Source organism: Pinus tabuliformis, chromosome X, assembly GCF_031772625.1.
Source record: "Pinus tabuliformis cultivar Carrire ecotype Pingquan chromosome X, CPIR1, whole genome shotgun sequence".
NCBI lineage: Eukaryota > Viridiplantae > Streptophyta > Pinopsida > Pinales > Pinaceae > Pinus > Pinus tabuliformis.
Window position 1 is genome coordinate 1,481,074,441 of NC_142308.1, and position 14,063 is coordinate 1,481,088,503.

The 14,063-nt window shown below is 32.9% G+C and overlaps 3 long non-coding RNA genes across 3 annotated transcripts in view; all 3 read right to left on the bottom strand.

The window, feature by feature from the left end:
- LOC149145606 (uncharacterized) overlaps positions 1-14,063 on the bottom strand; it is an 82,224-nt gene that overhangs the window by 32,645 nt on the left and 35,516 nt on the right. The gene's annotated exons all lie outside the window — the stretch shown is intronic.
- LOC149145607 (uncharacterized) lies at positions 8,977-9,862 on the bottom strand. The gene is made up of 2 exons (XR_016264663.1): positions 9,711-9,862; positions 8,977-9,079 (listed from the first exon to the last, which is right to left on the bottom strand). It is a non-coding gene; the product is annotated as an uncharacterized LOC149145607 (long non-coding RNA).
- LOC149145608 (uncharacterized) lies at positions 10,682-12,234 on the bottom strand. The gene is made up of 5 exons (XR_016265245.1): positions 12,072-12,234; positions 11,939-11,983; positions 11,768-11,848; positions 10,881-10,930; positions 10,682-10,780 (listed from the first exon to the last, which is right to left on the bottom strand). It is a non-coding gene; the product is annotated as an uncharacterized LOC149145608 (long non-coding RNA).

The window sequence follows — 14,063 nt, forward strand, 5'->3', positions numbered from 1 at the left end:
GGATGTCAAATCCTAGAAAACACAAGATGGATAGAACTGGTATGTATTTGATAGCCTCTCTTGCCACTCCTTATTTATACATTGACACAATGCTATGTAGATTATTTGGATATGCAGACACTACCAAATTTTGAGTTGAATGGGTGCCTCTATTTGATGATGCTTCTAATTCTATAATAACGGATTGGGCCACAATTCTGTCAAATAACTTAGCCCACCATATCATAGAATATAGGAATTTTGTCACTACAAGAACCATTCCTCCATTTTATATGTGTGCCTACATCATGGATGCTGTGTGTTTCATTTTTCCCATTCCAATTATGGGATGGAAGTGGACTCCTCAGGATCCCACAATAATTCATGTATATCATAAACCTATTTGGAAATATTGTTTCAATGAACTTTTCTATCATATTTGTCAGGGGGTTATGCTCCTTATTGATCAGGTTGTTCTGACAAGAAAGCCCCAAGGTTATCTGAAGAAGCCAAGGTCGATATTCAACCTATGGCGAGATGGTTTAGAGAGGAATTATTTAAATATATTAGAGTTTTTGGAAGCACCGCTCGAGCACATGTACTTTTGTGGTATGTACCTAATAAATTATTAGCCAGAGAAATTGAATACTAGACAGTTACAAAGGGTGTAACCAGGTCTCTCAAAGAGTCTAAAAAATCTCTCTAGCCCACTTTTCCACTTCGGTGTGGTGTTTATTGTTTAAACGACTTCAGACATGCACAGGTTGAAGTCAAACACATTCACTGTTTAAATATTTTTGAGTTTCACAAACGCAGCATGACCAGGCTATTAAGGTCGTGTATGATTTTACCTTGGTTGTTAAAGTTAAGGCGTTTATTCATGAGAATGATTGTTTTGACGATCTTTTTGAAGCAGATGAACGATTTTCACAAGTACAGAGTTTAGCTGCCCTAAGACTAAATCCAACTGAATTAGAATAATTTAAGGAGTACAAAAACCAAAGGTTAATGCATGTGCCTTTAAATCTACTTCAAATAATCCCACAGGAATCTCAGGAAGAAAGGGTTTCTACTAATGTCTCAGGGAAGGATGCAAAGAAAGCATCCAAAGATGTTGAATCACCAAAGGAGTCTGCTATAGAGAAAGACATAGAAGAACCTTCCAACAAAAAGAATACCGAGAAGCGACTTGATTAGGAGAAAATGCAGAAAGAATGGGGGCAGTTTGAATAGATAATCAATGAACCACAAGGGGGTACGAGTCAAACACAAACTTTGCTTGAAACATCAAAACCTCCCGAGGAATATTCAAAAAAATCTCTCACTACTTCAGAAGATATCGAAGTTATTCCTGCTTTTCCTTCTTCAAAGATTGTTTTGAAAGAGGAGGAAATTCCTCCTTTATATATTTTATATAGCCCCAAACATCGAGCAATCATGAAGAGACAAAGGAAAAAGAGAAAGATTTACCATGTTGCTATTATCTTGCCAGAAAACAAGCCAATGGACGTTTTCTGGAAAGATACACTGATAGATCCATATAAAAATTTGACCAAAATATCCTAGTTTGTAGGAGCTTATGCTTCTCCAACAATTAACAAGGCAGAAGAAGTGAGAAAATTGATCAAAGAAATGGACGAAAGAATAAAGCAGCTGGAAGATCAACTCACAAGAGAAAAGGTGAATACACAGGAACAGGTTAAATGATAGCTTGAACAAATGCAGCAAAGTTTCAAGAGCCTAAGACTTTAAAGGTAAGCAAAATTAAATGTCAAAGACGTTGAAATCGCGCAGCTGCAATTTACTGTAGATCAAATGAAGGATTACCCAAAAATTGATGAATTCATCAAAGAAGCTTCAGAACTCAATTCATTGCTATCAAAGCAACAATTAATCTTTTGTAAGCAATTAGTAGAGATTAGCCCATTGTTCCAAGAAGTTGATGCATTAGTCAATGAATTCACAGATGCTAAAATCAACTTTGAGGAAATAGATGAAAAGATTTCAAACTTGATCACATGGCAGGACAATTCAAAGGGAAAAACAACAAAATTTCCAAAGATCAAAGAATCTCACAAGGGCATTCTCTTTACTGACTGGGAAATCCAAATAAAACAGGGTGAAAGGGTAGTTTCTAGCGCAAGTGAAAAATGAAACAATATGATAGAAACAATTAATGATAATCTTTGGTATGCAAGCTTTATTAAGGGACGGTATTCAAGTCCCCAACCGGGTGATTATCCCCCATGTTGTTGAAGCGAATTTCGAGGCTTCAACATTTTGGCACTAGAAGGATGGCCAGGGCTATGAATGGCAAGTAAATCTAAATCAAAAGCCATTCTAAGAGTCAAACTCCCTCACCATAACCTATAACTTCCCGGTCACATTCCAGATCTCCAAATCCCAGATGTGAAGTTGTGAAAAAATCTCTAAAATCCACTAGTGTTTCCCCAAATAAATCAGATCAACCTTCTTCTGCAGAAACTCTTGAAGTACAATATTTAATCTAGAAATTAGAAGGTATTTCTCGGTCTCAAGAAGAATTTGAATTATCTGAAGCCAACATTTCTTCATATTTTCCTTCCTCTCAAAGATTAACTAGATCACAGAGTGAAAATTTTGGAATACCTCCATATGAATTTCCTCTACCTCCTCCTCGGAGGAAAACCAAGAAATCTAAGTCTGAAACTTAGTGATATTATCTCACCATCACCACAAACTCCTTCATTTATTCAATCATCTTCATCACAAACTCACTCTATCCAATCATCCACTTCACTATATAAAATAGTGATTTACACTGATACAGGAGCACAGTCTTCCTCCACCCAATCACCTTCTACTACTGGTGCATCTTCTTCCACACAGATACCCATAATGGCTCAAAGACCATGGAAAAATCCAAGAGCCTTTCAAATGGAAGGACCATTACATCCATTACCTTCCCATCCGAAAAAATGGTTGCTAAAATTTAACCCTGATGACGGTCTTCCTATCGAAGAGCATATAAACAACTTCATGTTATCTATAAATCTAAATGGAGTTGTTGAAGAAGATGTTGTTGTACAATTATTTCCTTATACTTTCGAAGGATCAACAGGATCTTGGTACTTTTCGTTACCATCTGGTTCATTGATAATTAGAACGTCTTCCAAGAACAATTCCTAACCAAGTTTGGAGATGATCGCTCAACTACTACTCTTCTTAATGATCTCTCCAACTTAAAAGTTGAATCAAAAGAGCTAATTAAGGATTTCAATTCACATTTTAACAAATTGTTAAATAAAACCCTAGTTGCATCTAGACCAAGTGCCAAAGTACAAAATGAATGGTACATTTTTGCTCTCCCTTAAAATACAACTACTTTTGTTGATAGATCTGCTAAACCAACCTTGCTTGAAAATATGAAAGAAGCTATAGTTGTAGAGAAATGAATTTTAGCCTTAGAAAAGAAAAACGCATTAGAAGAAAGAAAATCCAAAAAGGTCACCTTCAAAGACGAATCTAAGAATAAAACACTTAAAGACCCTTTCGATCTTGAAGGTCTACAAAAAGTACTTAAAAACATGTCCAATGAAATGATTGAGATAACGAAACAAGTAGTTGGAACTTCTTCTAGAAATCCTTTTAGACCTTTTAAAAGAAATCCAATCTTTGATCCTAAACCTCCAAATACCATATTAAATGTCGAATCAAATTTTGAAGAAGAAGAAGTATCAACAGTTGATGAACAAACTGATGATGAAGAGTTGGTTGAAGTACATGGAATGTGGGATTTCATTCTTCCTTTGTGAGACAATGAAGAAGAAGAAGCTTTACCTATTTCCACTAGAAGCAAGAGCGCTACTGATTCACCGCAATCAAGTCAAAAACAGAAACCATCAACTTCTGCTATCAAAGAAAAAGCAATTTGTAAGAAATTTTCTTCCAAGTCTAGTCAAACATCATCGCCTCAATATTATCCTTCGCTTTCAGCCAAAACCTTGGTAATTTATGATGATATGGAATACAATAGAGGCTCTACCTTTGACAAATGAGTATATTAAAAATCTGATCTGCCAAAGCCCCCTACTTTATTTTTAAACTGGGTAAAGACTGATATAGACAAAGGAATTTTCATCTTTAAGAGGATATTAAATGAATTATAATTAGGTGAGTTTGTTTTTATTCAAAGAAATATTACTTATCTAAAATTTCATTCAATTCCTATTTCCTGATCTATTTTTACTTTGGAAGTTTTAGAAACTTCAAAATTATCAGAGATAACTCGTTCTCCCAGTGAATCGCCAATTGTTGTGTTGCACAACAACACCCCCCCCCCCCCCGAATTTGGTGAATTCATTTAGATAATAAATGGGGACCCTTTAGAAAATAATTTGATTTAAAATCATTAAAAATCCAAATAAAAAGTCAAAACCCCGATCGCAAGTTAAATTGCATTTTGCATTTCTCAAAGTCTTGTGTGCGACACTTAACGTTACCATTTGAAACATCACCGATTTGCGATATGTAGAGAATACAGGAATATTCCTTTCCGGTCAAATCATGTGAGACTTTTCGCTTTGCAAAAAAGCAACAAAACATGTTAAACCTTCTTTTACATATTGCGATATGACAATGGACACAACAAACGAATTAACTATAATATTAAAACACATTCGCATCCATGAGATCGCAATCTCGCAAATCACAAAACTAGCAATCAAATTACTATGTGGCATTGTAAAGAGCCGATTTGTGAGAGAATTCAAACCCATTGACACATCATTAAATTACATTTCACGTATTAAGGATGGTACGTTAACAAGTTTTAATGATATGCTACGAAAAGATCATTTGCAATAGACTTCATTAATGTGAGTTAATATGAATCTTACGCAGATACCGTTAAATGTTGTGGATGTTTATGACTCTGTAGTTCGAAAATATCGATGTCTTCTCACCATTACAGGTGCATTTAAGTTTTTTCAGTTTCATTAATTTGAATAAGGTTTTCATATTTGCATGTCGTCATATTTCTATTTTTCATCCTCCGCACTATCATTCTCGTCTTCTTTGTGGTGACAGGACTATAACAGAGATTCGATTACTCGGCTTGATGGTCAAGATGAATAAGGGAAAGGTTACACAGTCCACGACTAAAGATGTACTGGAATCATCACATTTATTTTCTGATACAACTTGTCTACGAGAGTGTAGTGCTGACTCCTAGGAGAATGTTTATGATATATTCGAGAAGGAAATACATAAGTGATGATAGATGATATTCAATCCTCAGACACTTCTTATCCTAAGGTCACATGCTTTGTTTTGCATAAGGTAGCATCTAGGCCAAAATTATTACCCTACACTGATATGGTGAAATGGGTTATTGAAAATGTGAACATTGAAGACAGAGAATTTGTAACCTCAAGGCAAGTGGTCATCGACTCTTTTAAACCAGAGGATATCAGAAGAATGTATCATTTACCTCAATCGCACAGGGTTTATGATAAAGCATTTGTTGAGAAATTTGCTGCTGAAAATGAAGAACCATCCGAAGTTATAAAGAAATGGAGGTCAAATCCTAGCAAACACAAGATGGATAGAACTAGTATGTATTCGGTAGCCTCTCTTTCGGCTCCTTATTTATACATTGCCACATTGCTATGTAGATTATTTGGATATGCAGACGCTACCAAATTTTCAGTTGAATGGGTTGGGCCACAATTTTGTCAAATAACTTAGCCCACTGTATCACAGAATATAGGAAGAACCATTTTGTCACTACAATTTTGTGTGTACCTACATCATTGATGCTATGTGTTTCATTTTTCCTTTTCCAATTATGGGATGGAAGTGGGCTCCTTAGGATCCCACACCAATTCATGTATATCATAAAGCTCTTTGGAAATCTTGTTTCAACGAACATTTCTATCAGATTTGTCAGGGTGTTATGCTCCCTATTCATCAGGCTATCTTTGACAAGAAAGCCCCAAGGTTATCTCAAGAAGCCAAGGTTGATATTCAACCTGTGGCGAGATGGTTTGGAGAGGAATTATTTACATATATTATATCTTTTCTAAGTACTGCTCCACCACATGTACTTCCGTTGTATGTCCCCAATAAATTATTAGGCAGAGAAATTGGGTACCCGACAGTTAGCAAGGGTGTGGTGTTTATTGTTTAAACGACTCCAGACATGCACAGGTTGAATTCAAACACATTCACAATTTAAATCTTGTTGAGTTTCGGGAAAGGCATTATGACTCTATTAAGGCCGTGTATGATTTTACCTCGACTGTTAAAGTTAAGGTGTTTATTCATGAGAACGATAGGTTTGACGATCTTTTTGAGGCAGCTAGACAATTTTCACAAGCACTCAGTTTAACTGCCCTAATACTTTTTTTTTTGCTTGAGCAAGAGTTGAACTTTCATAATCATTAAATCAGAAAATTATTTGCATGGCGTACAACTACCCATGAGGAAACATGGGTCTCTCACCAACACTACAATCAAGAGAAAAAGGGTCATGTGTTAAGTGAAAGACTTCCCATAACCGTGCACACCCCAAAAAGGCACCTAATATATGGACCCCAAAAACCATATATATTTATATGCTTTACTAATTCATACAAATAGATAAAAATAGAATAAACATAATTATCATATATATTATTCATTTATTTTTATTTTTTTAAAACAATCATCATTTTAACATATACAAATTATTTAAATTAAAAAAATAATAATAGATATATATATATATATATATATATATATATGATTGGTAGGTACACCCACGGGGATTTGAACAGGTGACCTATAACAAAGAGCGCCTAAAGAGTGCACCCATTCACCATCAATCCAAAACACGGTGGGCATAAAAACATATTATATGTTATATAATCATACTTTATAACATAAATACTAATATATATAAAGCAAGATAATATGAGCTTGTTAAAAATCAAATTTTAAAATGAGAAATTTAAAACTATATACATTTATATATAAATAAAACATATTATTTAATTATATTAAAAAAAAACCATCATTTTTAACATATACAAAGTAATTAAATTAAAAAATAGTAAAATAATAAAAATAAGCATATTTATCAAATGTATTATTCATTTATATTTTTAAAAAACATAAAATTCATTATTTTAAATACAAATTAAAAAATAATAATAAAAATAAGCATATTATTCATTTATAATTTTAAAAAACATAAAATTCATCTTTTCAACATATACAAATTAATTAAATTAATAAAATAACGAAAATACAAATTTGTAAAATAATAAAAATAACATATTTATCAAATATATTATTCATTTATATTTCTAAAAAACATAAAATTCATTATTTTAACATATACAAATTAATTAAATTAAAAATAATAAAAATAAACATATTTATCAAATATATTATTCATTTATAATTTTAAAAAACATAAAATTTATCATTTTAACATATACAAATTAATTTAAATAATAAAATAATACAAATACAAATTTGTAATATTACAATATACAAATTCTTAAAAAAAATATTTTATTAAATATCATTTTTTAATAACCTTCAATTTACTTAAAATAAAACACACTACTCCAATACATCACAATATCACATTACAAATTAATTAAATTAAAAATAATAAACAAACATAAATACAATCATATATACACACAAACATATACCACATCAATTTTTATTAAATAATATAATTTTAAATGTCAAAGTTATAATTTTTAAATATATATTTATCAATTCATTTTTAATAACACATCAATTTTTATTAAATAATACAATTTTAAATGTCAAAATTATAATTTTTAAAAATATCTTTACAAGTTCATTTTTAACAAGTTCGCGTTGCATACGGCATACCTGCCGAAAATAGCTTGTATATTAATTTGGATTGAAATAATAAGCGAGATTGACCAAGTTCAAAAGAAGCATAGGACACATGACTAACCAAGTTCACCATACATTGCTAGTCTTCGGCTCGGCTGCTTCTTAGACTGGAACTTCATTAGTCCACTCAATAAATCCAACGAGAAGCGTAACTGTATCTACCTAGTCAAGAGGTGAAATTGTTTCCACAACAGGACTTTCTCTATGAACTGAAGCATTCAGCCCGCCATTGCGAGACACCTAGACATCCAGCAACATGCAAAACACACAACCATTGCGTGTGCCCGTCTGCCCACCTGTTCGCACAAAACATTAATAAAGGTCTTCATTATCAGTTAAAGCTTAACAAATCTATATATTGTGTTAAATCCAACTATTTCAATTTTTAGTTAACCTCTTTTTTTGGATAAAGCTGAACAAATTTATATATCGTGTAAAATAAAACAACGATTGGAACAATATTTAATCTGTACCATTTCCCTTTTTAACAAACATATATGGCATGCAAAATTTAAATACAATTGGAACAATATTTAATCTGTACCATTTCCCTTTTTAACAAACATATATGGCATGCAAAATTTAAATACAATTGGAACAATATTTTCTCTGACATTTTGTTTTCTCTCGAACTATATCAACCACATTGTGTAATAGACAGAAAACAATGCTTCATCGAATGCATCTTGTTGCAAAATGTAATCCATCCACGTGAAGGCTTTTGTATTTCAAAAAGAAACCACCAGATTAATTCTCGGTGTGATGCTAGGCATAGGCATGTTCACCATGGCATAATCAGACGAGTTGAAAGTGCATGCTATGTACATCAACGGACATGAATAGTTATTCGTATGTTTAGCCCAGCTTAAAGCTGCGGAAAATTATCAATTTTTTTTTAACTAGTATTATCACTCCACCTTAAATCAGGATAAAATATTTGCTATTATTATCACTCCCATTTAAAGCTGCAGCTCTTATCATCGGTCCAAGCTAAAATCCCAGAAATTGTTCAAATCTGAGGGAAAAAAGGCATGTCTTTGCGAAGTAAACTATGAAAATAAAGAAAATACAACAGCTACCTGGAAATTTAGATGATCGGAAGATAAGTCGAGCATTGTCCCTCAGCAGTACCTCGAAGTATTGTTGTACATAAAAATGACTTCCTTAACGTTGCAGGTATTATCACTCCACCTTAAAGCTGCACACAATAAGATATTTACTATTATTACCATTCCACCGTAATTAACCATTAAAAAAACATTCACACATAGTATACGTATAGTAGGACTTCGTTTTTTCTACTTTTTATCTACCTACAGTATACCGAAGTTGGACTTTTTGTTTGTAGCCACATCTTAGGGAATTGATTTGTATTTTGGAAAGAAAATAACAACCTATAGTTATATTTGTCTGGCAGAATTGATTTGCCTTTCTGTGAAAATACGACAGAATACCTGAGTAAGTTTTCTTTTTGGTTTCTAGCCCCATCTCTGGGAATTGATTTGTATTTCTGAAAGAAAATAACAATCTATATTTCAGTTCGGTTTGACTAACAGCATAAAATAGGGAGCTGAAATATGTATGAAATGCCATCAGATATTACGGCTGAGCATTTTCAATAGTGAACTTGAATTTGCATTCGCACATCATAGGGAATATTTACTATTATTATAGCTCTGCCTTAAAGCTATATTGCTCGGATCATCGCTTCAAGCTAGAATCTCATAACCTATAAAATGACTTTTTCAAGTTGTGGAACCATTATAAAATTCGAGGGGATTTGATAAAAAAAGGAGTCCAAAGACCAGGGAGGCCATTCTCGCATTTACATGTAGTATAGGTTTCTTCCAACCGATCTGTCACGAGCGAAAAAGTGGGAGTAGGTAAACTAGATGCAGGAGTCCCATTAGATAATTTCTTGAAATTATCTGCATCATTTTTCTTGCCTAGCTCCTCAGAATAGTCTTTATTCTCTGGTATGTTCACGGGCTCTGTGTGGTTTGACCGATCCTTGCTTCAAGAGAGCTGTTTTTCTGCAACAATAAGACAAATTTACATTGTTGTATATCCATTAAAGTAGCAACAATAATATAACTTTAAATTATTATATATGAGCTAAAGTAAGTTTAAGGTTTGTTTTTGATATTTTTGTTGATGATGAATTTGATTCTCATTAACTTTACATTATTATAACTTTACATTATTATATATGAGTTAAAGTAAGTTCAAGAATTTGGTCTAATAGTCTAAAGAAATAGATTATAACAAAAAATGATATGGTTGTTGATGATGAATTAGACTCTTTTTTATTTCCTTAAAATAAACCCTTTTAAAAAAATGTTACTAATATGGTTGTTGATGATGAATTAGGCTCTCTTTGATTTCCTTAAAATAGACCTCTTAATTAGATTAGTAGATAGCCATCCACAAAATATGGAAATCTACTAATCCATCCACAAAATATGGAAAGCACTCAAATTTCCAAACTTTCGTTTCAAAGAAACCCCTTAATTAGATAAAGTAGATGGCTATCCACAAAATATGGAAAGCACTCAGATTTCCCTACTTTCATTTCAAACAAACCCCTTCATTAGATAAAGTAGATGACCATCCACAAAATATGGAAAGTACTCAGATTTCCCATCAGATTTAGAGAAAAAAAAAATTATATATATCCATTAAAGTTACTTTATACGGTTCTATATCCATTAAAAACTATATCAGATTGCAATGGAAAGATAACTCTGATAGGATATACAAGAAGATTACTGTTATGTCAAATTCATATCAACCATCATACCTCGGGAGAGGATTTCGCTTTCCTTGTCTTCCGCCACGTGCGGATGTGGCCATAATATAAAGTTTGCCAAACTAGGACCACTGTGGTAATTGTATATACCTGCACAGATTAAAATAAACAGGGAATCTTGATAAATAAAACAAGAATACGACAATACATATAGAAATCAAAAGAGTGTATACAATCAAATTGTATTTACCAGTGCGGTATAGAACTGTGTTCGGAGCTGCATAAAAAATCAGAATGGAACTGTTAGCAAAGTAAAGATAAGATCATACACGTAATATATTCGTACTAATTGCATAGTTCACTCATAGATATTATAGAAATACAAACACAACATTAAACAAAAAAGGATTGAGAAGCAAGCCTACACGTACTCTTAGGCAGTTGCGTTCGAGCCAAACATTATAAAATGGAAAATATCTGGTTCAATGCATATACATATAGATACCACATTTATGCATGAAGAAAATTACATAATCATTTCCCAACGAGAAACAATCAAACTGATAGAATAGTATGCAATTTTTCATCTGAAAAACAACACACCAGATTAAGTCCCCCGGCCAACCGTGAAGTCAGCCATGGTGACAGTTCTGATATGGATTCTACATATCTAAACTTGAATACAACCCTGGAGAGTAATGTGGAAATAATCCGAACTAAATTACAACATAACAAAATATTGAGAGAGGGAAACAACGCTATCAGATAACCACCAAAATATTTAAATAAGTGAACCATAGAAAACAAAATTGCATTTAGTTAATTAACTCGTTGTGGGTCTACGTTTAGATACAAACTGGAATCGTAATATTATGCCGAACCCCTATAAATTAGAAAAGAAAAAAGAAAAAAACTAAGAGAAATTAACAAAACAAAATAAAATTACAGTCTTTATAAGTTAAACAAAAAAGAAAAGAAAATCTTCAGACCATTGAATGGTTCGTAAGACTACAACCGGTGGGATGCATAGATACCATCCGACAAAACTATATTACTTAAACAAAAACTAAGAAAACGCTCGTGGAAAGTAGCCATGACCATATAACTTAAGGTGATGGAGCAGAGCAAGAAAAGAACCTGGGAAAATAAGTTATGTGTTAGACAGAAACGAGGACATAGCCCTCAATGTACCCAGAATTTGAGCGTGGTAACCCTTACCTGCAGCAAACAAGGGAGATGGGTTAAAATTAATGAACAATGCAATAGAAGGACCAAATTGGACAAGAGCGTTTAAGAGTCGATGCTTACCTGTTGTTGCAAGAGGGACCGTGGCTCACACCCAAGGAGGGATGACTGTAGTCAACATCGTTGCAGTTTGTGAGTTGGTTCACTATGCAGTAAAGAATATAGTAACAATTTCATAATAATTACAAACCCTCACCTTAGTACTTCGCAAGTGGTGGACATTGCTCCGACCATGCAGTCCTGGAGATTGCAGGTGAAATTGAGACAAGTGAAACCCCTGTTGCGAAAGTAAAAAGGTAAAAACCGTAAGGAACCCCTTTCCAGACTTGATTCTTCTCCGGATGAGGGGGTGAGCCTGCAAACCTAGGTACACCTTCAACTGAACTAATGGCCGCATATTTCATAGTGTTAAGAGCCACCTATGTTAGCCATCTGGAGTCTATTCCTTGAAATGAGTTACCAAGCCAACCCTAATGAGTGAGAGGTGTTAGATTTAGGGTTCTCCAAATGTAAGGCTAGGATCATCGTATAGTTTTCATTGAAGATTCCCAAGATGAAAACAAAATCCTGCAACTTAGCAACTTAGCATATGTTAAAAGGGACGATTACATATGGAAACTAAACCCTGCAATAACAAAACTTTGGATACAAATTTTGTTTGACGAAATGTTTTTTATATGATACTCCAAAAACTTTGGATAAAGGCCAAATTTCGCTTAAAAGCAAGTTCCACTCGGCAATAAGACCCCAAAGTTGAATAGCCAATGAAAACCATCGAAAAATATTTAAATAATTTTAAAAATTCACTTTTTTGCATAAAACTTTGGTTAAAATATTGAATAGCGGTTGATATTTAAAAATTCAAACGTAGTCAAAGCGATATCGATCGCTATGGTATAATAAATTACTCAACTATATATCACTTAAATCAAAAATCATTTTTACTATAAATTTATTATTTGGAAAACTCTAAAGTTAAAAATTAAAAATAAAATTATTAATTTAATTAATAATAAAAATTTCTAATAAAAAAATTAATTTAACTAAAAAATAGTAAACTCTAACTAACAAGATAGTTTTAATCTTTTATATATCATGGGAAGAAACAACACAATTGCATTTATCAACAGAACAAACTGATGATGAAGAGTTGGTTGAAGTACATGGAATGTGGGATTTCATTCTTCCTTTGTGAGACAATGATGAAGAAGAAGCTTTACCTATTGCCACTAGAAGCAAGAGCGCTACTGATTCACCGCAATCAAGTCAAAAACAGAAACCATCAACTTTTGCTATCAAAGAAAAAGCAATCGGTAAGAAATTTTCTTCCAAGTCTAGTCAAACATCACCGCCTCAATATTAACCTTCGCTTTCAGCCGAAACCTTGGTAATTTATGATGATATGGAATACAACATAGTTGAATACATGAAGAAGACCAGAGCTAATATTATGCTATATGAGCTTATCAAGCTGAAACATCAGTAGAAGCTATTGCTCAAGGAACTAAATGTAGTTCCTACTTCTCCTCTTCATGTTGTTGTAATTTCTCAAGCTGCTCAAGGAATGGGTAAGCCTCCCACTAATTCATCAAATAAAGTCAAATCAACTGATGTTGTTTTAATTGGTGGTAGATCTCATTCTCATACTCCTTTTCTTTTGACTTTTGAAATATTTAATAAGAATTTGCACAATTGTTTAGTTTATTCACGGGCTTCATCCAACATTATGCTAAAAATAGTCTGCACAAAATTAAATGTTTTACCCCATAAATATGTTGATCACTTTGTACAGTTAGATCAGACACAAGTCAAAGTCATAGGAGAAATTAATTCGGTTACCATCACACTTTCATGAAATCTGAGAGTATGTCAAATAATTGACATATTAGTCACTGTTATTCGTGAATTTTACGACTTGATCCTCAACAGAGATTGGTCCGAAATTCTTCATGGCTATTTCGCAACAGCCTGGTCTCATATGTGGCTTCCTTACAACAACAAGCCAAATCAAATAAGGGTCAATCATGAGAAGTATTTAAAGTACATTGTGACTGAACTCGAAGGAGAAAATGAGCATGTTGCATACAACAATAATATCATTGGAAACTATTCTGTTGAATCATTTTTGGGCAATTTTAATGCACAAACTTCACCTTTTCTAGAGAATTTTGTTACCTCACAGATTGAA